Here is a 27,860-nt window from a genome sequence, read left to right as displayed (position 1 = left end):
CCAGGACATGAGATGGGGCGGGGTGGAAGGGTGGCTAAGGAAAGGCCTGACATGTAGCTTGTAAATTGCAGCAGCTGTGGCCTGTTTTCACTAATATCTGACATGTTTCTTTGGCCACTCGCCAAATTGAGCTGTACCCAGCACTTCTCCCATCCTTCCTGTGCCTCCAGGATCCTTTGTAACTGCTACTTGAGACTTCAGTCCACTCCAAATCAATTCCCTCGGTTCCTTCCTCCCCTTAACGTGCAGGCATCCCACCCTAATTAATTAACCCAACACCAACTTCATCCAGGACCTTCCCACACTTTGCCCCTTCGTGCAGCCCAGAAACATCAGCACATTCCTTACTTCATCACTTGTCAACTCCCTTTCTGTTAAAGACCAGTGTCCCCTTTCCCTGACCTGGCCTCTGATTTGATCTCACTTTAAAGTATCCCACTTTAAGAGACAGTAACAAAGGCTGCCTTTTTCCTGTTTGGTTTGTTTATTCACGTTCACCCGACCTACTATAATTAAAGACCAAGAGACTTAGAAGAAGAGCTCAAGAAGATACTTTATGCATTTGATATGTGGATAAACTCCAATACTGGATTTGTAATGAAGCCTCACTTTGCCTAGTACTAAACGTGTGACCTTTTGTGAGTGCCTTAACCTCCTGTCACTCACTCAAATACTTATCGGGCACCCATTACTGTACTGGGTTCTGTTCTAAATGCTGGTGTTGCATTTTTTAAAAATAACAAAAATAAAAATACCTGTCCTTGGTGAAGCTTATATTTGAGAGAGGGGAGATGACCCCTCTCTAATGAGTTTTATAATATAAACAGACATTCAAGAAAAAATACAAAGAATAAGGGAAGACGAACAGAGAGTGTCAAGATTCGGGGTAGGAGGAAAAGAGGCAACTTGCAATGGAATAGTCAAGAATTACCTGATGTGGTATTTGACTACATCTAAGAAAGTTAGGGAGTGAGCCATGTGGATATCTGGGGAAAACGCATGCCCAACAGAGGAAAGGCCTGAGATAGTGCAAACGCCCTGAGATAGGACAGCCTTGTCTGTGCAAAGTGCAAAGGCCCTGAGATAGGACAGCCTAGTCTGTGCAAAGTGCAAAGGCCCTGAGATAGGACGGCCTTGTCTGGAGTGTGGAAGGAGCAGCAGAGAGACAGCTATACCTGGTGGAGAGCCAGCAAGCAGTAGGAGGTGATGTCAGAATAACAGGGAACTAGAACACGGAGGGCTGTGGATGTGATGATAAGGACTTTGGTTTTTACTTTGATTGAAATGGGAAGTCACTAAAGGGTATTGATTAGAAGAGTAACATGATTTGACTTACCTCTAAGAAAACCTCAACTAATTCCTCTATAAAATGGGAAAAATAATGTGTGTTTAAGAGCAGAGTGCCTGCTCAAATCCCAGTGCCACCACTTACTAGCAGTGGGACCTGTAAACTAATCATTTGACCTTTCTAAGCCTCAGCTTTCTTAGTTTAAGGTAGAATTGATAGTACTTCCTATTTTCTAAGGTTGTTATGAAAAATAAATTTAATAGTACATGTCGTCAAGGTGCTGAGCACAGGGCCAAGCACATGGAAAGACCCAGCACTTGCTACTATTCTCAGGCTGGTGAGGATCAAGTGAAGTGATGTGTGTGGAGTACTTGATACGTTGTCTGGCATAATGAGCACTTATCCATCATCCTAGCATCATCAATTACTAAGTCATTGGCTGTTTTGAAATAACTCTGTATATTTTAAAATTTTATAATACCATCCTTAAAAAGAGAGTAGCAAAAGTTCATGGATAATTTTCAGATCCCTCAGAGGATTGATATAGCATTAATTGAGTGCTTCTGTGCAAAGTACTCTTCTAGGCACTGGAAAGTCATATGTACTCAGGTGAAAAGGAATATATATAGATAGAGTTAGAGATAGATAGAAAGATACAGGTAGGTAGATAGATAAATAAATATCTTACATTTATATAGCTCTTAAAATATACATAATTTTGAAAGGAGGAGCAAGAGTTAATTGAGACAAGTTGCTATGTTTGCTGACCTCTATCATGTGGAAGAATAAGAAATGAAAGTAAGAAATGTGAGTTATCAACTCCCTGGTCACATACCAGATCTAGAACCTACTCTTGTCCATCGCAGAGATTCCTGCCTTTGGCTGCAGTTGGGGGTATTGGAGGCCTAGTGAGTCTTCACAGCCCTGCTTTATTATCCCAAAGTTATGGGGTTCACACCTCACTTCTTTCCTAGGACTTGGGACACCTTAGTCTGAGGGAGTGTATCTGGTCTCCCTCTCCCTCGCCCACTACACACACACACACACACACACACACACACACACACACACAAAGCAAACACACATCCCCAAAGCAGAGGTCTCTTTGGAAGCTCAACTATATACGCTAATGTGGTTTTAACAGCCCCTCATGAGAAGAAACAAAGATCAAGGCAGAAGCGTGCAATAGAGTGAGTTCTGGTTCTTTCCTCCCCTTCATATATCACCTTCTCAATGGACAGACAAAATTTCATGTTTTTATTCTCATTTTATCTAGGGAAAAAAACCTCTTAAAATCAGGTGGGAAAATATCCTTGTCTTATTGCTGCTTTTTTCTAGTAAGCTGTTCTGCACAGGGCCAGGTAACGCTTTCAGAGGATTTAAGCACCTGCTTACTTTGGTGCCCAGCTTAGCCAGTGCCCTGAGAGGCCTGTCTTTATCTGTTGAGGAATCCAGCCCTGATTCTGGAGAACCAAAGTTTGTGCTCTAGAATGCTCCCTTGCTGACTCTTCCCCCAGCAGTGATCAATTGCACTAAAAGCCAGTTATACTCCATCGCTTTATTTTAATGGGAACCATCAAACCATCAAACGAGGTAGATAAGAGCAGGGAGAAGTGACATTTAGATTTCTAAAAGACAGAGATGCATGATTAGAATAATAAATTGCAAAACGTCAAGAAATTGGGTGCTGTTTTTTAAATACAGCCTTAGAAAGGGCACAGTTAGGAATGTTAATTTCGGGGTAGTTCACTCCTAGATATATTCTATTTTGTTTATGCAAAGGCTTGACCTTGTCTGCAGGGACAAGTAAGGGCGGAGCATGAGAACCTATAAGGCAAGAGGCTCAGTCGTCTTGATCTTCACTTGAGAAGAAAATGTGACCTCTTTAGATCTTGGGTAAGGATCCCTGCAGTCCATTTTTCCTAATACACTCCCACCCTGGGAGTGAGGTGTGGTGTGGAGGGAGAGGGTAGCAATTTTAACTTGACAATTCACAGCTCCTCCTCGTCTGCAAGTTTAAGTCATCTCTTTTGCATAAACATCCAAGCGTTGCTTTTGCTTTGTCTCTTCCGGGCAAGGCGGGTCTCTTCTAGTTCTACCCCTCTCCTCGTCTCCTCCAGAGGGCGCCATTTCCACAGGGACCTCGCTGTGAGTTTCTGGGTTTGGGGGTTGTTTTGGGTGGGGAAGAAGCTGTCTTGCATGTGTGCCAGGCGCCTTTGTGCGGTCTCTGGTCCTTTGTTCCCTGGGCACCACGCGCGCATCCTCTGCCGAGTCGGGGCTGGATGGGAGTGCACGGTCCTCTCGCTCCCGCTGTGTTGAGATGCGGGGCGCTCCACGAGGGCGCCTCTCCCCGGCCGAACCCGCAACCCGCATCGCCCTCTCCTCATCAGCTCTCTCCCGAGAGTCCAAGAGGCCCGGACCTGGAACTTCTATTCCAGGAGAGAAGTTGGGACATAGATGCCCCCAGTCCCTTGCACCTTTTTCCTCCTCCTGTTACCCTCCGAGGATGGAAGGGGCCGACTTTCCTTCCTTCCCGGTAGCTTCAGTCAGCCTCTTTCCTGGACCCAATAAGACGGGGAAGGAGCAGGGAGGGAAAACTTGGCTAGCTGATAAGGAAACATCAATTGGGAAATATGTCCAAAGCAGCACACTTGTTAGCATAATAGAGTACTGATGGCCTCTGTAATGAGGTCGCCGCTTATAGGTCTTATTCTGGCGCTATGCTGGGAGCACCTTGAGAACAGGGCTGCTTCTATTCTATTTTTCAATCCTCAAAAGGTACAGCACATAGCCCAGTACTTGGCACAGAGTGGAATGATTGATAAATAATGATCTAGGTCGAGATTTGGGTGAAAGTTTTCATCTTTGTGTTCTGATTTTTGTTTGAGTTTAACCCTATAATTGAAAGTGCGGAAGACAAATATTTACGATTTTATTGAAAATCTCTATTTCATAACCCTATTCATATATCCAAAAATATTAGTTAAGACCATGCTAGCGAAAGCACCTATTTCTTGTTTGTTATCAATAACATGGTGGAGCATTTTTGCTTTCTAAAAACTTTAAAACATTCCAGAGAAATCTGTCAAAGTAATTATTACAGTGTCCTAACATCCTTTTGGGTGCAGGTGGGGGGAGCTTAATACTGCAGAAATTCATTGTCTTAGAGTTCTAAAGGCTAGAAGTCTGAAATCAGCGTGTTGGCAGGGCCATGCTCTCTCGGAAGGGCTTAGGGAAGGAGTGTTTCTTGCCATTTAAAGCATTTGGTGATTGCCAGCCGACATTCCTCAGCTTCTGGCTTCATACCTCCAATCTCCGCCTCCATCTTCACATGGCCGCCTTCCTTTTGTGTCTGTGTCCAAATTTCCTTAGTCTTGTAGGGACATCAGTCAATGGATAAGGGCCCACTCTTGTCCAGTAGGATGGACTTTATCTTAACTTGATTACACCTGCAAAGACCCTATGTTTGAATAAGGTCACATTCACAGATTCTAGATAGACATGGATTTGGGGGGGAACACCACTCAGCCCAGTACACCAATTATATTTGGGGATTTTAATATTCCAGTCTCAGTAATTGAGAGAATGAGTAGATGAAAATCAGTAAGGACGTTATCGACCAACTTGACCTAATTGACATAAATAGAACACTGTAACCAACAATGGCAGAACGCCCAGTCTTTTCAAGTGCACCTAAAACATTCAACAAAATGGGTCATATAAAAACCAAGTGACTAAAAAATAAAAATAAACAAGTGACTATCAATTCCAAAGGATTTAATTCATACACAGTGTTTTCTCATGAAAATGGAATTAAAATAGAAATCAATAACAAAAGACATATAAAACCCCCAAATACCTGAAAATAATGAACACACTCTAAATAACACATTTCTAAGTAATTTTGGAATTACACAACAGGCTTCTAAATTTTTTCTGTGTCCAACGAAGGAGTTACAAGGAAAGTTAGAAATATTTTGAACTGAATGTTACTGAAGACATAAGGAATCTAACATCCAATTTTTACAGACTTACATAGAAAATGGGCATCTTGTCAACATTTGAAATCAAAAACTGTTAAAGGGATGAGGGTCAGAAGGTATTACCCAGTTGCAGTTAGATAAATTACCTTTATATCACTTGTTTTCAGCATACTCTTTTATTTCATTAAAATATTGATTTTTAAAAGTTAGCATCACTACCTGTGTCTTATGGAATCAAACATCCCTTTAGACAGAAACAACCAAGATTTCCAAGCTTTCAACTACTTGGGGAGTTAACTTCATAATTACTTAAAGGAATTTTTTAAAAAATTAGACTATGTACATCCTAGCACATATGTGCATACATACATAGTCTATGTTGTGTGTAAAATATAACATATCAATTTGTTGCAAGGGTTTCTAACCTGTGATCTCCAAGCCCAAAGTCATGATGAGCCTCACTGAATATTCAGATTTTGCAAGTATATGTGCATTTCTCTAGAGAGGGTTCTACAATTTTCATTAGATTCTTAACAAAATCTATGAACCCAAAACTTTAAAAACCAGTTTTTAGAGATTAAAGCGTATTTCAATGCTATTCTTTACTCTCCATATTCTCTTCCCTCTAGTGACCTATTGCAGTCTTGGTCTGTTATTGACATTTTGGATGTCCAAGTAGTGAACAATGCAAAACAGGGAGAATAATCCTTTTAATGCAAAGAATGACCAGATGTGATAACATAACACAGTCCTGTTTGAGATTCTTGACTTGTTTAAAAATTTAAGTAGCATTACATCTCTTTACAGAGCTGGCTTAGAATAAGCATGGAAACTGCTCTTATGTGGTCTATGAGGCCAAAAAATAAATGCAACTCTGCACATTTTTTATTTGAAAGCATTCACAAATGACATGCAAGGCATAAACATTGGCCAAAAGCCACAGCTAAGCATTGTGTTAAAAAATACTATTTTGTTTTTCAGCCAAAAACTATTTAGGAATCAGTTTTTCATTTCCTAATTATTAAATTAGGAATAATTTAATAATTATTTTAATAATTAAAAATTAGGAATAAAATCAGGAAAAAAATATATCTAAAGGATGTGCTTTAAGTATTGCCTTTCTGTTTAATAGCCATGACAACTTTTAAAAATCCAAACAAAATTGATCAACGGCCTATGTAAGCAGTCATGTAGGACTGAGGAGGACTCTCCTGTTTAGACTAACAAGAAAACTGTGTCAGAGGTAGCTTGGTGAGATGTTGGGAAATAAAATTAATGAAATAGATGTGTACTAGGAGAAATGATTCTACACATGTGTTTGAATGCTTCTGCTTAGATTAATGTTTTCCTGCAAATAAAACTGGTTATCATCTAGTTCAGGTCAAATAATGTAGCTATGAAGATGAATCGACAATAAGCAAGGTATTTGGCCATTCAGAGCCAAGAGATGAGACTTATTCTAGAAAAATATTAAATGAGCAAAAACACTTTGCAATCTCTAACTACAGCATATATAACTACAGCAAATCTCTAACTACAGCACACAAAGGCTTAACCTATGTGACAACAGATACTGAAACCTCAAAACAAATCCAAATTTTCAATGTCCTCAAGGTATGTGTCATTATTATAGTGCATGAAAGAAACACATACCTTACTTGACATCCTATTTAAATATATATGACTCTCCTCTATCTCTGAGTAAAATGTTTTTGTCACTCACCCTTAATTATGATGCTAACGTCAATCTTAGAATCCACTTCCATCTTGGAAAGGTTTAGTAAGATGTACACAAGTAGGTATGTCCATCTAACAAATTTTTTTTTTTTTTTTTGGCCACGCCATGAGGCTTGTGGGATTTTAGTTCCCCAACCAGGGATTGAACCTGGGCTCTCTGCAGTGAGAGCGTGGAATCCTAACCACTAGACCACTGGGGAATTCCCACTAACAAATGTTAATAATTTGCTTGCAGAAGGATAGTCTGGAAATGACATCACAACTAAAACATCCCCTTTGAATCCAAAGGTCGAGATTTAGCAAATGCATTTTTCCCACTATGTGCTTTGCTTCAGGGTGCCATCAGAGATGTAGTTAAAATTAAGAACTGTATAAATGAATATACGTGGAAGAATTATGAGTCCGGGACAAAAGACACTTAGAAGGCAGAGTCATCTTCTCCTGCTGTCTAAAATTGGTCTCAGGAAAATCCAATGGACAGTGTCATTGCCTCTGATGCTTTCTCGTCCCCACCATCCATGTGTCATAGAGTTAATAAACCCATATTCTCAAGCCATGTTTCCTAACTTAGTCTGACTCTTAAGTACTTCAAGCTGTGAGTTAGGTCCATTTGCTTTTTTTTCATTTCCCATTTGGTGATTCCCAAATAACATAGAAAAAGCAGGAAAACTAAGGCATCCTGAGAACTGGTGTTTGGCAAACCTAATTATTATCAGGGAGGAATCACTTTCTCGCAGTTTTATATAGCTTTTGACTAATGTATCAAAGTTGCAAACTCAAAGGCCTGTAGGGCCTGGTGGTCCATAGGAAGTCAGCCGAGAACAAAAGTGTGTGGCCCTCATAAAATGGGCAATCACTATTCCAACTCACCTGTCACCTATGAAAAGAACTCTAAGTTGGCCTTTTCAAGGTTATTTTCAAGACAGCCTAGATATCTGAATTTTTATGTGAATACTCCTGATTGCTAAATGCACTTACTAATTCCGAATTTCTTAACTATTGTTAAGAAATAGCGAAGACCTGCAGACCTGATATGGCAGCCAATATTTCATGAGTCTGTGACCTCTGGAAAAAGACTTCCTGAAACCCGCATTGGCTATGTGGCCATGTGAACTGGAAAGTGACCACGTCTGTAGGATGGATGAGAAGGCTGCCCTAGCAGCAGCCACTGGCGTCCCCTTCAAGGTGTGAATTCATTGATTCTGGGTCATAATCATCCTCCCCACATCCAGTACCAGCTCTCAGACAAGGGTGTGGCTTCTGACTTAACCACTGAACAAAGGATCAGGTGTACCACCATCTGTCAAGACCCAGTGAGACTAGCTTTCTGGATCAATTCCACTCTACTGATTTTTTTTTAATTTAATGTAAAATATATTTTTGTACTTCTGAGTACAAAATCAATTAAAGTTCACTCTAGAAAAGTTAGTAAATACAGGTAAACAAAGGGAAATCTCTTTAAAACATTCATATTCCCACTAAGTACCTTGATATAGATCTTTTTAAGTCTCTAAGTGTATATCTTTTTTAGAAAAATGACAGCAAATCAAGTGCACTTTTTTGTAGTGCATATATATGTATCCAAGAAATACTGATTTTTTAAAGGAGTATAAATGCAATTCTTATAAGATTAATTTCAATTCACTTTATTTAACATGAGCACAAATATGCCCATTTGTCAAGAGTATAGTGTTGATGATCAAAAAAAAAAAAAAACCCCAAAGAAGAAACAAAATGCAAAGCAACCCTCCCCCGCAAAAAGAGCTTTCCTCAAATCACCCACTAATTTAATAAAAGAATTCTCCAAATGTTAAGAAATCTAGGATTATTACTCTGTAATGATAAAGCCTTATAAATCTAAAGTGAAAATAGATCAAAATACATTCATTATATCATGAGGAATATTATTTTGGTATAAGAACAAAATCTTGGAAAATATAAGGTGTTAATAGTTTAAATAATGAATCTAGAGCGAATGGGAGGGAAAGACAGGAGAGTCACTGCAATTAACTCTGAAAATTCTATACTGTAGTGCAGATGTAATTAGGATAAGAAAAAACAAATACAATTCCTATATAGTAATATATAATAAATGTATTTATGAATTATATATTAATAGAGTCAAGAGTATGTTAATAATATATAAGTAAAATGCCAAGTATTTTTAACTCTCTTCTTTACTAAATCTCTTGCTAATTAAAACTAAGGTAAATTTTTTTTATTAATTTGGAATTTAGCAGTGGTAAAAATTTCTGTTCGTCTTTTCCAAGAGGAGGCTAATTAGTGAAATAAATGATCAGCAGATTAATTGATAGCTGAGAAATGAAAAATCAACATTTTGTAAGGTTGTTTCTGTGTTGAGTATCCCTCCATTATTTGGCCTTCTCTTGACAAAAACTATGTTACAAGAGCACATAGCCAAGAATGAATGAGTTAAAAACAAACAAGAAAAAAAAAAATCCTCATATAATACAGCCAGAGAAATGCTTTTTTAAGAATAGAATTTTCTCCCTGTCAGCAGCTCCAAATACTAATACAGTCTTGATTTCCAAAAAAAACTTTCCTTCTTAGATCTGTTTTAAATAAAATCTGATCACTCTAAAAGCAAAACTTTGCAGAAAAATATATATTAGTGGAATTGATATATCCAGTAGTCTGACAGTTCCCTCGCAGTCATGTGCACCCCAGTATTGGGTTCCACTGTCCTAACAAAAAAGACCCACAAAAAATCTATTAAAGATGCTGTATCACTAATCTTATACTAATATTCAGAAATTATTAGGCCCATCTAAGCTGATATAGCTTTCCGTGTTTTCATTTGCTTCACATATACAACCCACTGATAAATCTCTTTCCTGCTAAGCATTCTGTTCCCCATTTCTGAGATTACATAAATCAATTTTATGAAATCATCTTGCAATACAGAGGCTCTCTTTTCTCAACCCCACATATTCTCATAAAAATTTAACAGGAAAATTTTAAAACATCTCGTCAACATTGTTTTTACAAAGCAACCGTTAGTTATAAACAATCTTTTAGGTCTCAAGGAGATTTAAGATACTTCAAAGACTTGGTCTAAACCCCCTAAATCCAGGTTGCTCTTATGTATTTTCTAAAACATGGTATGTTAAGTTTAATGCTTAAAAATTTTTAAGTGTTTTGTTATGCACTGGAAAATCTTAAACTGATCTCATTCTAAGAAACAGACATTTCTGGAATTTCCATTTTCACTAGTTCTCTCTTCAAAAGATAAAGTAACGTGCCTCTGTTCACTGTTTTTATATAAACGTCTTTGAACTTATTTAAAGAAATCATACATCTCATCTGCCCAAGGTAATATATATTAAAATATTTCGATTCATGTTAAAAAAAGAAATTACTCACCACTTAGTTCTTGCAGATGGCCTTCTTGGTTACTCTTCTTATCAGGAAAGAGGCTGATCTGTTTTCTTTTCGTATATCCTATGGGTCAGTGGCAAGAAAAAACAAATAAAGGCCATCTTGATAATTATTAGAAGTTTCTGCAAATATTAACCACAAGAGTCATGCTAATCTGAATTGCTCAGTTAATATTCAGTGGTACATAGTTCAATTTTTGAAATTCTGACTTAAATGACTTATAAAAGCATGCACAATGGTGAGTATTTATTTTAAATTAATAGTCATGGTGTATGTTTCCCCCCCTAAGCTTTAGGTGATAATGTAGACCACGTTTACCCTGGCAGGTTTGGGTTATTTGAAATTCTTTTTAAAAAAATCACAGTTTTAGAGGGCAGTATTTTTTATTTCACAACAAAGATTCAGTTGGATCTAATAAATAAATTCCTCAGCTTTCCACTGTTCTTTGCACTGGTAAGAAGGAAGTATAAGCAACAATAATTTATTATGTCTTGTTTTAGTACATATTTTGAAATTTTTACAACTAAGAGGAACACAGATAGTTCTTTAGAGGTTTGTTTCCTCTAAAATAAAACAACATGTATCTCTTACCACTGACTGGACATATTCCCCTTAGTTTCAAAATTAGAGAATAAAAGACACAAATGTTTGTCTATTTGTTCTAATGCCAACTCTGTTTATCCTTGCAAAGTAATGGAAGCTTTAGAGGATTTATTTTCATGCCTATTTTGCCCAGTGAGATGTGTAGTCTTCCCACCATATGTGAATACACAGGAAGTGATAAGTGCTCAACCAGACACTGAAAGGTCATCGATAAAAAAGCTAATCTTATTGTAAGATTAATTCACAATCAAAACATGGCTGTAGTTATCATTTGCTTTGCGTTTTCCGCATTTTCAAAATTTTCCAAAGTGAATAGAATGCAGCTATTTTAAAAAGAGAAGAAATTTTGAATCATGGTTTCACAAAAACTTGTGGCAGATTAAACACCATCAGTTTCCTGGCCCAGCTCTTGAACATACGGAGACAGTAATAAAAACAAAAGGTATGATATCTCCCTCCCCTCAGAGGAAAAAAAATTAAGTGGTACTCAGCTGATATTCTGTAACGATTGCTGCTAAAAGAACACCATATTTATAGTGAAAACTGAGTTTATTCTCTCTCCCATTACAAAATTAATACCTTACTAAATTTCTTTTTTTTTTAATTTTATAATCCTGAAAAAGAAACTTCCTTTTGAGCACTTGTACACCTTGTATTGTTAGTTACTAGAGCGTAGCAAGTTCAAGATCTTTTATTTCTTCTCCTTCCCCTCCTCCTCCCACCTCCTCTTCCTTCTTCTCCCCCACCACATGTGCGTGTGCGCGTGCACACACACATCAAGCACAGAGTTTTATGTCTGGCCACACGGCAATTATTTAAGCAATATTTGACACCTACTGGATAGTCATGATGTTAGTTAGGCAATGACATGCTACCATAGAAGATTCAACTAATGAAGTTAGAAAAAGGATACTTTTTATAGTTTATAAACACTCAGAGCCCAGGTTCCTACAGCGGGAAAATCAGTGTTTACTCCGGTTGCTTTGTCATTTTCTCTATATTTTCTTCAAGATCCAGCCCCCGTCCATCAATAGAGTATCTTTAAAAGACTTATATAAGCATTTTGAAATTCCCAATGAGATACATGCTAATTTTCCAATTTCTCATTCTCTTGCTGACCTGTACAGTATAGTAGCCAAGTTTTTTAACTATCCAGATAATAATAGTAACTAACATAGTGCAAGAAGAGAGAGAGAGAGAAAGAGAGAGAAGATGATAAGTATCCTTAGAATAAAATGCAAATTACTTAACTAGATTGCCAAAGACCATGCTAACTATCTCCTTCCCTCTTATATAGAAAACAGATGCCTATATTTTACCCTGTATTCACTACATCATTCATTCTCTTATTTATTCACTTATCTTTGTGTCTTTTAAGTTTAATTGGAAGTCAGTAGACAGTCTATACAATGGTTTTAGAGAGTGATTTGTATGGTACTAATATCAATATATCTATAGTAAGATTAATTACTGTATCCTATTCTGAAGACAACTTGTCAGGAGGCCACCTGTCCTGCAATAAGTAAATACCATGGAGTTATAAATCTCTGTATACTTAAGAAGATAAACATATAAAGCTACAAGAAAGACTAAGTTTGTGCATATCCATGACAGGAAGTCAGGTCTCATTTCTTTTCTTGCAAAGAAGTTTATCGGAGAATCATTCTGTAATGAAGAATCCTAGGCCTGGGATACCCAGGCTCATCAAATTAACATTTTTCACTGCACTGAATCACCTTCCTACACTATTTAGCACCCAAACATGTTTTGTCCTGGGCAGTACACTTGGAAACAAACTTTCCAAAGCTCAGGGGGATGTTGACTGTGCAGGACCTCTTTTGAAATGCTAGAGCAGGAAAAGGGAGTCAAATTGGGAGTCTAGTCTAGGAAAAGGGAGTCAAATTGGGAGTCTAGTTTTGACCAATTAGAAGTTAATGGAATGGAGTGTCTTCATCTGAACTTCATACCCCAGGAGTTCATGCTGCCACGTCTAAAACCCCATTCTCAGACCACTAATCTCACCCAATTCCAAAGCCACTTCTTGCCTATACATATTTTTAAAAAGAGACCTTAAAATAAAGGATATAGCTTGTGTCTGGATTTAAAACATAAATGCGTTTAATCAAAATGACACAGGAGAGAAAGGGAATTGGAAAGCACCGAAGTCCTGTTGAATCTCATTGCATTAACTCTAAACCTCACATAGCTCAGGAAAGCCCGTGTTTTAGGTTATAAAAGAGTTAATGACATTTTGGGGGGAATTATGATTTTATCCCTACTGCCACTGCTGAGTCTCAATAACCAGAATCTACCTCTTTAAAAGCCTTCTTGCAAATTGAATGAGATCTACTTTATTTCCTTTGAAACCTCATATACATTGAGATTTTTGCAAAAGTGTTGCAGATGCTACCAAAGGGGATTTTCTTTTTCAGAGTTATCTACAATGATTAACTATTATTAACTACATAGTAACAACCACCAGCTCTATACTGTAACTGACTTTACACAATGTAAACCTTAATTCAGTTGGAATTAGGTTAGTTACATGGTTTCTTAACAGAATCAACTGAATTTCAAAGCTAGTAAACTGTTGTGTGTTACAAATTTGGTTCCATGAAATGTTTGGTTCCAAAAAGGTTTCAGGTATTCCAGCAGGTGCTACGTAGATCTATGTAATAAATCTATGTAATAAATAATATCCTAAAACAAAAAGATTTTAATACTCATGTTTGGATGTTATAATTAAACACATTATGCAAGTTAGTCTCTCGCAACTGAGGCCACAATCAAAGAGTGGCCCAGTCTTGAGCAGTACTTTATCTATTTTAGTGGGAAGAATGTAAATCCTTAGTTACATAAAAAGCAAATAGAAGAAACTCATCCGCATCAACCATATCAGCACTGTGTTGAGAGGTAATCAATAAATATCTGTTGGACGACACTTTTTTACAGAGAACATGTACAAGTGCTAACTGCTGTCCATTCAATCTAATATCATGCCATCTGTTCTTCTTGGAGTTCTACTTTGCAAACAATGAATATTTTAAAATACACGTTGGAGCCAGATTCATCACAGTTGCAAGGCAGAACACCATAAGTATTCTACCCAGCCCCTTAAAAATGCAAATGAGCCTGCTGTCATAGAAATCAAGTGCTCACTGATAAAACCAAACCAAAAAAGGCTAAAGAGGCTCTGTTTACCCAATGGAAGGAGAAAACTAAAGTGTAAAATGAATATTCTGTGGGAATATGAGAATTACAATAGTAAGTAAGCAAGCATACAAGACTTTAGGGTTAGCACAATCAACAACAACAAAATCAACTAAATTGCACCCGATGGAAAGTCCACAAGCAAATATAGCTAGATCCTAATAGCTGCATATAGTTTCTTTTGGATAACTTTATTAATTAGACTATCTGAAAACAAAAAACAATTTTTTTTTCTGTTTTCCAGTGCCCTTTTTTCTACCTGGTTCAAATGAATAGACAAATTAAATAACTCTTTACTCCTACAGTGCTTCTTAGAGATAAATTGTATGAATATGTCATGGAAAACAATTCACAATCTGGTAAACGGACAGTAAAAAATGGGGTTAGATTTCTATTTCTTTCAAGATAGAAAGCAAATTTCCATCTATCTATCACATGAACATACAGATCAAGCAGTGCTTGACACTATATACAATCAAAGCAGAGTGGAGCACAAAAACTTATACACAGGGCTTCCCTGGTGGCACAGCGGTTAAGAATCCGCCTGCCAATTCAGGGACACGGGTTCAAGCTCTGGTGCAGGAAGATCCCACATGCCACAGAGCAACTAAGCCCGTGCACCACAACTACTGAGCCTGCGCTCCAGAGCCCGCAAGCCACAACTCCTGAAGCCCGGGCGCCTGGAGCCCATGCTCTGCAAAAGAGAAGCCACCGCAATGAGAAGCCAGCGCACCGCAACGAAGAGTAGCCCCCGCTCACTGCAACTAGGGAAAGCCCGCGCACAGCAGCAAAGACCCAACGTAGCCAAAAATACACTGAAAAAATAAATAATAATAAAATTTAAAAAAAATCTTATACACAAGTGTCCATAGCAGCATTATTCACCATAGTCAAAAAATATAAAATCTAATGCTCATTAACTGATAAATGGATAAGTAAAATGTAGTATATCTATTCAGTGGCATATTATTCAACCATAAAAGTGGATGAAGTACTGATACATGCTACAATGTGGATGAATTTCAAAAACATTATGCTAAGTGAAAGAATCTAGTCACAAAAGACCACATATCATATGATTCCATTTATATGGAATTTCCAGAATAGGCAAATTCATAAAGAAAAGTAGCTTAGTGACTGCCTTGAGCTGGGGTGAGAAGGAGGGAATGGAAGTGACTGCTAATTGTTGGGGGTTTGTCTGTAGTGAGGAGGGGAATATTTTGAATTAGATTGTAGTAATGTTTGCACAATCCTGTGACTATACTGAAAAACCTTGAATGGTACACTTTGTGCTGTATGGTATGTGAATTATATCTCAATAAAATTGTTTTTTTTTTTTTTAAGCAGATGGGGGTTTTGGGTAATTATCTGGGCTTAGATTTGTTATTTGGAGGCACAATCGTCTACTTGTTTTTCTAAACAAATTCTATCAAATTCACTAGAAAATTACTGTCAACTCTATTTTTTTGAAAAGATAATTATTGTATTTCAAAACTATTTTAAGGAGTTTTTTAAATCTCCCTTCTTAAAAAAATCTGATAAAGTTATAAAGTATGACAGACTTTAAAAAAAATTGTGTCAAGGGTTTCCCTGGTGGCGCAGTGGTTGAGAGTCTGCCTGCTGATGCAGGGGACACGGGTTCGTGCCCCGAGTCCGGGAAGTTCCCACATGCCGCGGAGTGGCTGGGCCCGTGAGCCATGGCCGCTGAGACTGCGCGTCTGCAGCTTGTGCTCCGCAACGGGAGAGGCCACAACAGTGAGAGGCCCGCGTACCGAAAAAAAAAAAAAAAAATTGTGTCAAAAGATAAAAATCAAAAGTGATACTATGATCAAACTGGCATTATTTTTTTTGTCTTAATCTTTTATTCATTCCTTTTTTGTTGTCATTTTCCTGTTCTACTAGGAGAATAATTTGCTTCAACTTAACCCAAATGAGGCTTTGTTCTCATATTTGTCAGCGTTAACCTGAAGCTAATCATTTACCTTGAGTGGTGTCCAAAAATGACTTATTTTCAGGATAAGTTAATAATATCTGAAATAACACTGTTATGCTCTGTCACCCACCGACATACTCTGGAGTGAGAAAAGAAAATTCAGTTGGTTAACTGACCTTGTACAGTTTAATTGTCAAATAAATTCCATAATGGACAACTCAAAAATCTAATTTGGTAAAATCCTGAGAAACTCCCTCCTACTCCTTGTCCCTCCCTCATGCTCTCTAAAAGGTTCAAGAAACAGCAATTATAACATTGACATCTAGCTCTAATTTGTGGAGTATTTCATATGTCTGCCTTGGTATTCGTAAAATTAACCTAGCTTTTCTAGAACCTAGAAGATGTTGTCTTTAAATTACAAATTTCATACACTGATATATTCTGCCATTTCTTTTTGGCAGAGATACAAACTGGAAAACCTTGTAAATGAGAAATACCTCAAGTAACAAAAATCGTATGTCACTTTTGGCTCCATGAAAAACTCCAAATCTCTGAAATATGGCAGATCTTTTCCCACAGGAAGATCTTAATGAACTCCCAGTGTAGATCTGTACCTTATCTTTGACCACTGTTTAAACTCCGTCTCTGACTAACAAATCAGGCGAGATCTCCAAAAATGATTTATGAAACGGGAAAATCTCTGCTCAACAGCATTCCAGAAGTTCATGACCATAGGAGTGATGCCACAGTAGAAAGTAAACTATGAAGCGTCACAGATCTTGACTGAAAATTGCACCCCATGACAGCTGAGCTAATCTCAAGGTGTTTTAGGTGACAGGGAAATTGAAGTGAGGGCCTTTGGACAGGCTTTCCTCTTTAGCTATCAACCAAAATGAGTTCTGTGAACATTTACTGAAGACCTGAAGCTCTGCTCAGCAGCACAGAGGCAGGGCCAAGCAGAAAACAAACCCAGACAAAGATCTTTGAAAGACAACAATTTTCAGATGAATTTTCAAATAAAATTACCTAAAAGTATCTGCCATTTCTCCAACAAACTTAAATGTTTAGAAATATAAACACAGCACATAGTTTTCCAGTGTTTTATAAAGCTCAAGAGCTTTACATAATGATCATGGGCATGGCAAATGATTTATAAAGAGTAAAATTTGAAAAATAAATGAGATATTAGGTAGAACTGAAAAGCAAAATGTTATAACAGTCACAAAACATTATCGGACTATTAGGTTTTGCTTTTGTGAAAAGAAATGATATAATAATGATTTTATTTGTTCAAATAAAACACACCTGATGCTCTTACAAATGTTTAGGAAAAGAAAGTCTGTCTTTCAACCTCCTGGTGGTAAACATCCATAAAACATCGATATCTTCATCAATGATTCACCTTATACATGAAATGTAAATAATATCTGGGAATAAATCCATTGTAAAATTATGTTGCCTAAATCTTTCTAGTTTAACACCAAAATAAAATGAGTGAGATTTTCTGCTTTCCCCAGCATTTTTTTTTTTCCAGTAAGGGTTTTGGAAGCAAATGGAATAGTTCACTTTTACTCTACATATTTTGAAGCTTTAAGACTTGCTGGATCCCTTTATAAAAGCTACCTGTGGACCAATCCTGGGCCTCATGTTCATTTCACAGATGCCAAGAATCTAGGGCTGCACAAAGCAGAGTCCCGGAGACAACGTGTTAAATAGCAATCATCGGGTCTATTAAAGTGGTTCCAAATTGTCCAGCCCTGCACTCAGGATTCACAATAATTCCTGGTGTTGGCGCTGGCTAAGCGACAAGTTGATGGGGCAGAAGGTGGGGAGGAAAATGACCCCGGAAGCAGAGTGTTGGTTTTACACCCGCTGAGTATCTGTTACAAGTGAATTTCCTCTGGCGCCAGCAGGTACTTTGAGCAGGCATCCAGAGGGATCCCAGAGGAAAAAGGATGGAAGTGGGGGAGATGGAGCTGTAAGTTTGGGGATCAAAGCTTTAAAAATCTCGGAGGAAACCGGTAAAGATCCTGATTGACTGGCCCAAAAGCTTCAAACGAGATGCGGAAGATATTTCGAATTTCTGAGGCTTAGAGCAGCAGCGGAAGAGGTAGAAAGGTGGGGAGTAAAGAAGGTCCCAGAGGAGAGATCTTCAAACCAGGCCAGGGGGGTAAAATTCCAGACAAGTCCACAGGAGGATGAGAGGCTTCACCGTTGCTTTTCACCCCGGGGACCCCAAAGGGCAACTCCAGCCGTTAGATCATGCCAGCGTGCTGGGGCTGGGCTGCCACCGCTCTCATTGGTCCCAAGTCGCGGGAGAGGAGGCTGCCGCTCCCGGGCGGGCCAGGGGCGCTGAGGTGTGCGCAGTGGCCGCGGTCTGGGAGGCAGAGCCTTTAAAGCCCGGCTGCCCGCTTGAAGCGCTCAGAAAAAGTGACTGCGATTTATTTGGATTAGTCACTATACAGGTCTGGGGGAGACAGCTATTTATCCGATGCGGGTCCTTGACAAATTGACTGGGCAGTGATAGAGAGGACAATCCCTCTGACCCCGGGCAGTGCTGGGGCGGAAAGCGGGATCCTCCCACCTGCTCCCTACCCAGAGCTGCGCGCACCTCCGCGGAGATGCGCATCTCCACCTGCGGATGTGCCGCGGCCAGCTACCCGCCCCAGCCCGCCCGGATACCCTCTCCCGGTTGGAGGGATTTGGGCTGCAGCCGTCAGGCCCTTTCAAGGGAGATTTCCGCTCCCTCTGCGGCGGAACCTTCTCCCCAGGTTCCGGGAAGGTCACCAAAGCTGAGATCTGCCCTGCAGGTGACCCAGTTCTAAGCCCACACTGGAGGGCCCACTTTGGTAAAAATTGTTTGGTCTGGCAGCATCCGGGTCATATATCAGAAAGGTCGTTTGGGGTTTTTAGAGCGCTGACAAACGATTTGAACCCGAAATTTAATTCCACCTAATATGGAATGCAACCTAATGTACTCACTGGTCCCTAATTGAAGATAACTTAGACCCTGGTGTCGCCGATTCTGCAAAAGCCTACAGCGTTTGCTTTTACAGTTAATACACCTAACGAGAAAAAACAAACCAATTCATTCATTCTCTATTTCTAATCTTAATTTATTTCTTAGAATTTATTTCTGTCATTAATATATGAAGTGCTACATTAAAACCTTCTCAAAACAAAGAAGTTTGTACTAAATATCGACCGGCAAAGATAAATAGGTAATTTTGTAACTTGAAATACAATCAAAAGGATTTATTTTCCTAACAGTGTATGCTTTTAATGTAATTTATTGTTGCCTCAGCTTTAAGGCCAACGATGTATTATAGTAACGCAACGATGTAAGACCAGACACCTAAAATGCGGAATTCTGAACAGGAACTCGAAGTACTGATGACAAGTAAACACGATCACTTTGCTTTTAGAATCTGAAACAGCACTTTTTGGACAATCTCTGAAAAGCTCTGCATCAAGCGGTGATGTTAATTTCTTTCATCTTTTGCCTTTATTTTGGTTAAAGACCTAACACTGAGAGAGTCATTTGAATAAATTCTTTCTTATTCAGTAAGAGAAATCGGATCCCTTCAGTTAAAAAGATGAAAGTTCAGTGTGGCCAGAAGATGAGGGTTTTCGCCCTTTTGATGGAGACTATTTGAACCTGAAAATTTTGCGTGGCTATCTATCTTGCTAAAAGTCAGGGCGAGGAGATAATGTGTAATCTGGCTCTGATTTCTTCTAGAAAGAAAACATTGAAATGACTGCTCATTTATCACTGTGCCCACCCTCCCCCTCTTCCACCTTGGTTTAATTGACTATGTAACACCGAGCTGTTTGTGTCTTCCCTTGACTGTTGGAAATGAAACCAGCTCCGTTGAAGGGAGAGTTTTAAACTATCAGGTTTGATATGGAAAGAAATCATAAGAAAAACGTATAGGAAGTGGTTGAAAAACTCTACCATCAGCAAAAACACTGGCGAACCATCCAAATTTTGTGATGACTCATCAGGTTTTTCTTCTTGTATGACTGCTTGGTGAATCTGCATATGTAGGTTCCCTGACTAATAGTCACTACTTAAGAGTTAAGATACTGTTTGTGACACTATCCTTAAACTGATTGCAAGAATACCTACTACAGTGACTATGGAAATTGAAATAATCAGATCATTTGTTTCTAGTCCAGATAGTTATTTTAGCCAAATAGGCACAGCATTTATTTTCTCTAAGTAGATACCTAACATCACAAGAGGAAAAAAAAAAAAAAAGTCTGTATGTATATATAAGATTCAATCTCATTGTAATCATTTATATAATATTAAAACAATAATAAGATACATTTTTCAGTGATCTTATTAGTCAGGATTTCTTAAAACGGTAATCCACAATTTTGACAAGAAATCAATGAAACAACTACTCCAAAATACTGTCTGAGAATGTATAAATTAGAACAATCTAAAAATGTTCAAAATTATTATTTAAAGATTAAAAAATACATATGCATTTTAACCTAGCAATTCTATTTCGGGGAAGTTGTTTGACATAAAGAATTAATTAATATCATATGGGATGTGGATAAGGATTCTTATTTAAGGAATGCTCATAATAACAAAATACTGGAAACAAATGTGTACAACGGGAAAAATGATTTTGCCATTCAATTGCGTCATAGAACATTTCGTGACATCCAAAGATATTGATAACATGTAAGATAACAAAATGAATGATTATAAAATACAATTCAATGTTTTGTAAAATATATATTTATAGAAAATATCTCAGAAGATATATATGCAGGTGGTTTATCACAGGGTAATGATATTCTACTTTTTTGTTCAAAAGTTTTATATTATATATATGAAATTTTAAACTACAGAAAGATTATGTGCTAGAAAGCAAGTCTTCCTTTTTCATGCTTTTATCCATGTTGCTACTGGAGTTGTTGGCTTTTTCCATATTGGTTCACAAATTTCTTAATAGATTAAGGAAATAAGCCCTCTTTCTAGTATGTGCTTCCAAGTATTTCTCCTATTTGAAATCTGTGCTTTGATTTTGTTTATATTTAAAATATATATGGAAGCACATTTATCAGCCTTTTCTTTCATGGCTTTCGTGTTTCATGTTTGCTTGGAAAGCCACCACCCCCCTGCCTCCCCCCACACACACTAAAATTAAATTTTTAAAAAGTTTCTCACTTTTCTTCTACTAGTTTCATAGTTTTAATTTTTTACTTTTAAATCTTTAGTCCATTTAGAATTTATTTGAGTTCAAGCAGTTAAGTGAGGATACAGCCTATTTGTCCTAACACAGTTTATTAAGGAATGTATTTTTCCATTGATCTGAAATAACACCATTTTCAAAAATAAAATTTTCACTTATATTTGGATTTCTAGATTCCTCATATTGTTCCAACAATGTGTCTGTTTACTCAGGTGTCAACACACAATTATTTAAATGAATATAATTTTATAATATATTTTAATATAGGGTACCATTCCTCCCTTATTACCTTATTATTTTTTATATTCTTTTTTGGAATATACCTGGCAATATAAAATCCAGTTTATCTAACTTAAATTTTCTTCTTTGTATTTGTATTGATAGTACATTATATTCATTAATTAAATAGGGAGAGTTGATGTCTTCAAAATATTGAGTCTTCAGACCAAGAGCAATATAAATTTTCATGGTGGGTTTTCTTTTCCAGTTTTTTTAAAAAAATGTTCCTCAGTGAGTATTACACTGCCCAGAAGGAATTGTATTCTGTGAATTAAAAGTGTATGTTCTTAAACTTATAAGATCTTGAGCAAGTTACACAAACACTCTGTACCTCCTTTTTCTCATGAGTAAAACAGAAATAATAATAACTCCTACTCCAGAGAGTTGTAATGAGAATTCAGTGAGAAGCTCCTCAAAGCACAAAGTGTGTGCAGCAGTAGTAAGTGCTCAATACATATTTCCTATTACTAGATACTGAACATTGCTTTTTGAATTTTTTCCTAAGTGTTTAATTCTTTGTTGTTGTTATTATTGTAAATGGAAACTTTTCCTCTTTTATCTCTTCTAGCAGATTGTTACTTGTATTAAGAAAATTGTTGATATTATGTATCAATTTACAAACTGCCATCTTTATTAATTCTCTTATTCTTTCTGTAGCTTTTCAGTAGGTTCTCTTCAATTACCAAAGTATGTAATTTTATCATCTGAAAACATTTATAAACAATTATACATTGTCCTCCTGAAAACAATTGTAAATTGTCTCTCTCCGATGAAGTTATACTAACCCATTTCTTCCTCTTGTATAATTGCCTTGGCTAAGACTACTAGAACAATAAAGAATAATAGTAGAGATAATAGAATTTTTTTGTCCTTGGCTTCAATGAGAATGTGTCTAGTTCCTTGTCACATTACAGAAGTTTCTATTTAGTTATAAGTTTTTTTTTTTAATGAGTCAATGTTAAATTTTATCAGATGACTTTAGCACATGCAGATGTGACTCTGTGGGTTTTTTTCCTGAGACCAATTAACGTAATGAATATATTAATGGATTTCCTAATATTAAATATCATTGTGTTCATACATATAAAAGTGTGTAAGTATACTTATGTGTATCATATTAGTCTGTTCATATGCTGCTTAGTTCTATTTACTCATATTTTGTTTAGGATCTTTGAGATGATTTCCACAAAAATAGACTAGAGTTCTTGGGCATGGTGAATGGCTATTACAAGTTCAAGTATAATAGCATTTTTAAAATTTGGTGTCAATATTATACTCACTTCATAAAAATAACTTAGAAAATTTTTCTCTCTACTCTCTGAAACTGCTTAAGTAAATGCAGTTATCTGTTCTTTAGAGACTATAGAATGATAAAATCATCTAGTTCTGTTGCTTTTTTGGTGAGGAGTGTGGTGGAAAGTCTTGACAACTTTTCATTTTTTCTAAGGACTATTAGTCCTCATCTGCCTCATCTGGTTTGAGTTTTACTATATCATATTTTTCTTCAAAATTATGCATTTTTATCTCCACAGCCGGACACAGTAAATTTTCGTAATGTCAAGCTATGAGAAAAGGCATGGAAGATACTACTCCTTTCTATATCACCACATCAGTGAAGATGCCATATTCAGATCTACCTCTCACCAAAAACTACTATTTGTCTTTAGCTTAAAAGCAATGATAAGCATGATATCCTGGCCCCAGGATTCATGTTTTCAAAGATCACTCCAGCTGCATCATGAAGAATGGATAGAGGGGGGCAAGAAAGGATGTGGTAGGACCACTTTGAACAAATCCAGTTGCAGCTATTAAGGTGAGGGGTGGTGGTAGCTTGAATAGTAATGTTGGTTGGGAAGATGAAAGAAGTGAATAGATTCCATAGCTTTTTAGGAGGTAGAATCAACAGAACTTGGTGATAGACTATCCTCTATGGAAGGTGAGAGAGAAAGAAATGTCGAGAATCAGTCCTGAGTTTCTGGCTTCTGTAGTTGATGCTTTTCCAGAGGAATGAGGCTCACATGATCTGTGTCCATGGCTTGGGAACAGAGATGACCATGGGAACAGGAGTATCTCAGTTTCAAGACTCATGAAAATGTGAGCATAATTAAGAAGTTAGTATACATATCTAAGAACCTAATACAGGCATCTGCAGATATTACAAAGACACCAAACCATGTCCCTGAAATAGTTCAAACAATTATAAAAAGATGGATCCCCAAGAATCCACCTCTGAGAGAATACCATTTCATCTGACAAGGAAAACCATCTGGTAATTACTCCACTGAGAAAGATTTCTATCAGAAAGGGGTAATTAGGAAGCAGTGTGAAACAGTGGAGAAATACCAGTCAGGAAAACCTGGATTCCATCAGCTTCTCCCTGCTGCTGAATGAGTGAACTTGGGTGGATAATCACTCTGAGTATTAGTTTTATGTCTGTAAAGGGAGATGATGACATCCACCTAAAAATGTTATTATGAGGATTTAACATGATGACACACGTCAAGCACTGAACCCTCCTGGTACACAGTAGTTCTTTCCCTTCGAATCAGAAGTCTCTCAAATTATTACCACATTTGCTTTTAATAAACAGGTAATTCCTAAGAGTAAATCAGACAGTCCCTCACACTTTAGTGCAAATTATTTACTGCCTTTTAAATAAAAATATCACTTTTGGAGGCTAATATTGATGAAATGAGTTTGTAATCTTGTAAATTCTTAATAATGAATGCAGAAAGAATTATTACAAAGGGTATATAAACCTGTATTTCTATAAAACTACCAAATGCATTGAAGGAATGTAAAACACAATACTGTCACAGTGAAATTTGGTCTTTTAAAAGGCGCAGGACATTGATTTTTCTAATATATTTCTTTGCTTTGAACTTCTTTAAATGTCATATGGGAGAAAGGTACTCTTATAACTGTATAACACAGCTTAAAAGTTTCATCAAAATTATAACAATGAGGGCTTCCCTGGTGGCGCAGTGGTTAAGAATCCGCCTGCCAATGCAGAGGACACGGGTTCAAGCCCTGGTCTGGGAAGATCCCACATGCTGCGGAGCAACTAGCCCCGTGAGTCACAATTACTGAGCCTGCGCGTCTGGAGCCTGTGCTCCGCAACGGGAGAGGCCGCGATAGTGAGAGGCCGGCGCACCGCGATGAGGAGTGGCCCCCACTTGCCGCAACTAGAGAAAGCCCTCGCACAGAAACGAAGAGCCAACACAGCCAAAAATAAATAAATAAATAAAAATTTAAAAAAAAAATTATAACAATGATACAGTTCTAATTGTGTTATAAAGATCTTAAGAGCTCAAATATTTTAACTGCCTTGAAATTGTTGTGTTAGTCAATGCTTATTAAAATGCATAAATTAAAGCCATGGCTTTATAGTCATTTTGTTATACAAAGATTTTCATGGTACGTGGGTTTGCTCAAACACGCAGCTTACAATTCACTAAAAGTTCACATTGCAGACTATAATGATTAATTTCTCTAGAAACTTTAGGTTAAGATATACACCTAAATGATCAAAGAAGTAGCATGTTTTACTTAGAGAAAGGGGAAGAAAAAGAACCGTAACTTGGAGCATATAAGAAACACAAGATAGAATATGTAATAGCAAGGGGTCATGCTCATAGAGAATTTAGGATGTGCTAATTTCTGTGTGTGTATGTGTGTGTGTGATCTCACTTAGTCCTCTTAACCACCCTATGAAACTAAAAGAGGTTAATCATGCCCAAGCTCATACAGCCAGAGAGAAGCACAACTGGGAACGACCCGTCCATCTGGCTCCAAACCTGGCTGTGCTAGTCTGTCTCTCATAGGTACCCATTTCTCTCGAGCAGCCAGTTCGTGGAAAGAAGACAAGGGTCACAATACACTAAGGACCCCTTTCTGCTTCAGACCTGTCTATTTTGTGGTCAACAAACCAAACTCTTATATTTGGAGCACAGACCTAAATCTAAAAAACACCTTTAGTAGAAAAATGCCTTAGTTCAAAACATGTGTGAAACGAAAGGAAGAAAAAAGAAATCCAATATTGCACCTGCTGATTGCAGTTTGCAGCTACAGCCTGCTGCCCTAAGCAGTGGCTGTGGCTAACGAAGCACCTTGCATTCCAACCTGATGAATAAGATGGCGATAAAGATGAACAAGATAAAGTCCACAGGGCCTTGTATGTTACTTGACACATGGAAAGTTCTAATATATATTTGCAGATTGGAAAAAGGAGCCTGAGGGTTGGACAAGAATGGGTTGTTACAGGTGTTGATAGCATTATTTTACTTATTTAAGAAGAGTCCTTCTGAAACAGGGATAATCCCTGTTGTTTGTACGTTGCATTTGCTCAGTTTATTGATTTTACAATTTTATTAAAAGCAAAGATTATTATACAACTAATAAATCAAAAGCTATAACTTAACAAAGTAATTCAACCATTTCAGTAATGATTTCAAATTTACTTAATCAAAATTCTCATTTAATTGAAATCACAAAGCTAATACATTAGATATATTTAAACACTTCAAAGAACTCACACAGATGATCACAATGATTATAAAACTTCCTATTATACTTAAGTGGATTAAAATGTATTAATACCTTGAATTTAAATTTGCTCCTTCATCTTCCCTATACTTACTCACATTTTAAAAATAATTTTCCAAGTTCTAGACAGATGATATTCAAAATATTTAACAACCTGTACTGCTAACTAAGGAGAATTGGGTGCCTGTAGTACTAAAGCAAGCTCCTAAGTGCCCCTACTTTCCTGGCCTTTCAGTCGTCCCAGGCATAAACCCTTTTAGATAAAGCCAGGGAGATCTGTGGAAGTACAAGGCAGGATTGAGGAGGCAGGTGACAAGACTGGAGTATTTACTGACCTGAATGGAAGTATTGAATTTTAACCAATGGCATGGCCATCTTTGTACTTACCAACTGAATGTCAACACTTTTTACAATAATATTACAAGACTCAGAAAAGAAAGGCTATTTTTTCAGACCAGCCAAGGTTAATCTGGATTGTTGACCAACTGACCAATTGTATGGGGCACAGTGTCTGCTCACACCATCTACAATGACTTGAACCATAACCAGAGATATCTGATTGGGCCCCTTTTGATGGCTGGATTTTAACCACCATAATTTTTCAAAGAATACAAGGCTCTGACAAATAATTTTTGATATCTCACAACCTTAGTTATTTTCTCTATTTGATGCTTTTTTTAAGGTTTTCTTTATCATCATTGTAAAAATGTATTTTCATCTTGCATAACTTGTGCCTGGGCTGGTTTGATAAGGCTGGAAGCCTCTGAAAAATCTGGTTCACTGTAATCCCAATTATTCCTTCTTATCCGTAATCAGTGTGACATGAGAAGTTAGTTTGAAGGAGAAAGTAAAGAGTTTAGTTTTGGACGTGCTGCCTGCAAGATATATTCATATGGAAATGACCAGGAGGCATATGAAAATTCATTCCTAGCCTTCAGGAATTAAATCCAGAGTAAAGACTTAACTGGAGAACTGCGTAGGAAAATGGTAATAAAGAGTTGAAAATGGATGTGATCATTCAATGTAAAAGGAATGAGAAAACCAGCAACAGAAATTTGAGAAATGTCCATATTTAGGTGATTTGTGTAAGAAGACAGTGAAAATAAAACAAATGATCAAACAGAAACATAAAGTACATAGTGTCACAGGATCCAAACAAAGGGAAAATAATTTTAATATATACAGAGAAAGTGACGTAGCCTTGCTTGAAATAACAACAACAAAATGTTAATAACCTAAATGGATCAGTCAGCAAATAATTAAATTATAGACTATTACACAACCATCGGAATGAGGTAAATCTATGCTTGCTACCATGGAAAGATTCCCAAGTCATACTGTTAAATTTACAAGTAAATCATAGAAATATATATATTTATATATTATGATTTATGTATATTATGATTCCAAATAATGTAAGAGAAAAATGAAAAGCATTGCATAATACAAATGTAGGATCTATATATATATTCTTGCACATATGTATAAATCTGGAGCTATCTATCGATCGATTGATTGATAGATATACATAGAATATCGTACTTGTAGGATTTTCAGGTTGGTCACCACTGAAAAAGAGGGCTTGAGAAAAGTCTGAAGTAGGACTTTCTTATTTTGATTAAGATACTCCTGCTTTGTTTGAAGCTTTGCAATAAAACTATACTTATGCA

At 37.1% G+C, this 27,860-nt stretch overlaps 1 long non-coding RNA gene across 2 annotated transcripts in view; it reads right to left on the bottom strand.

Annotated features, from left to right (window-relative positions):
• LOC137204519 (uncharacterized) overlaps nt 1-27,860 on the bottom strand; it is a 110,706-nt gene that overhangs the window by 25,211 nt on the left and 57,635 nt on the right. For both annotated transcript variants that reach the window (XR_010933674.1, XR_010933673.1), the window contains exon 3: nt 10,393-10,470. This is a non-coding gene — a long non-coding RNA (uncharacterized lncRNA). The remainder of the gene's footprint in view (nt 1-10,392; nt 10,471-27,860) is intronic.

This window comes from Pseudorca crassidens, chromosome 13 (genome assembly GCF_039906515.1).
Source record: "Pseudorca crassidens isolate mPseCra1 chromosome 13, mPseCra1.hap1, whole genome shotgun sequence".
Lineage (NCBI taxonomy): Eukaryota > Metazoa > Chordata > Mammalia > Artiodactyla > Delphinidae > Pseudorca > Pseudorca crassidens.
Note: the sequence above shows the minus strand (reverse complement) of the source record. Positions and strands in the feature narration are given on the sequence as shown.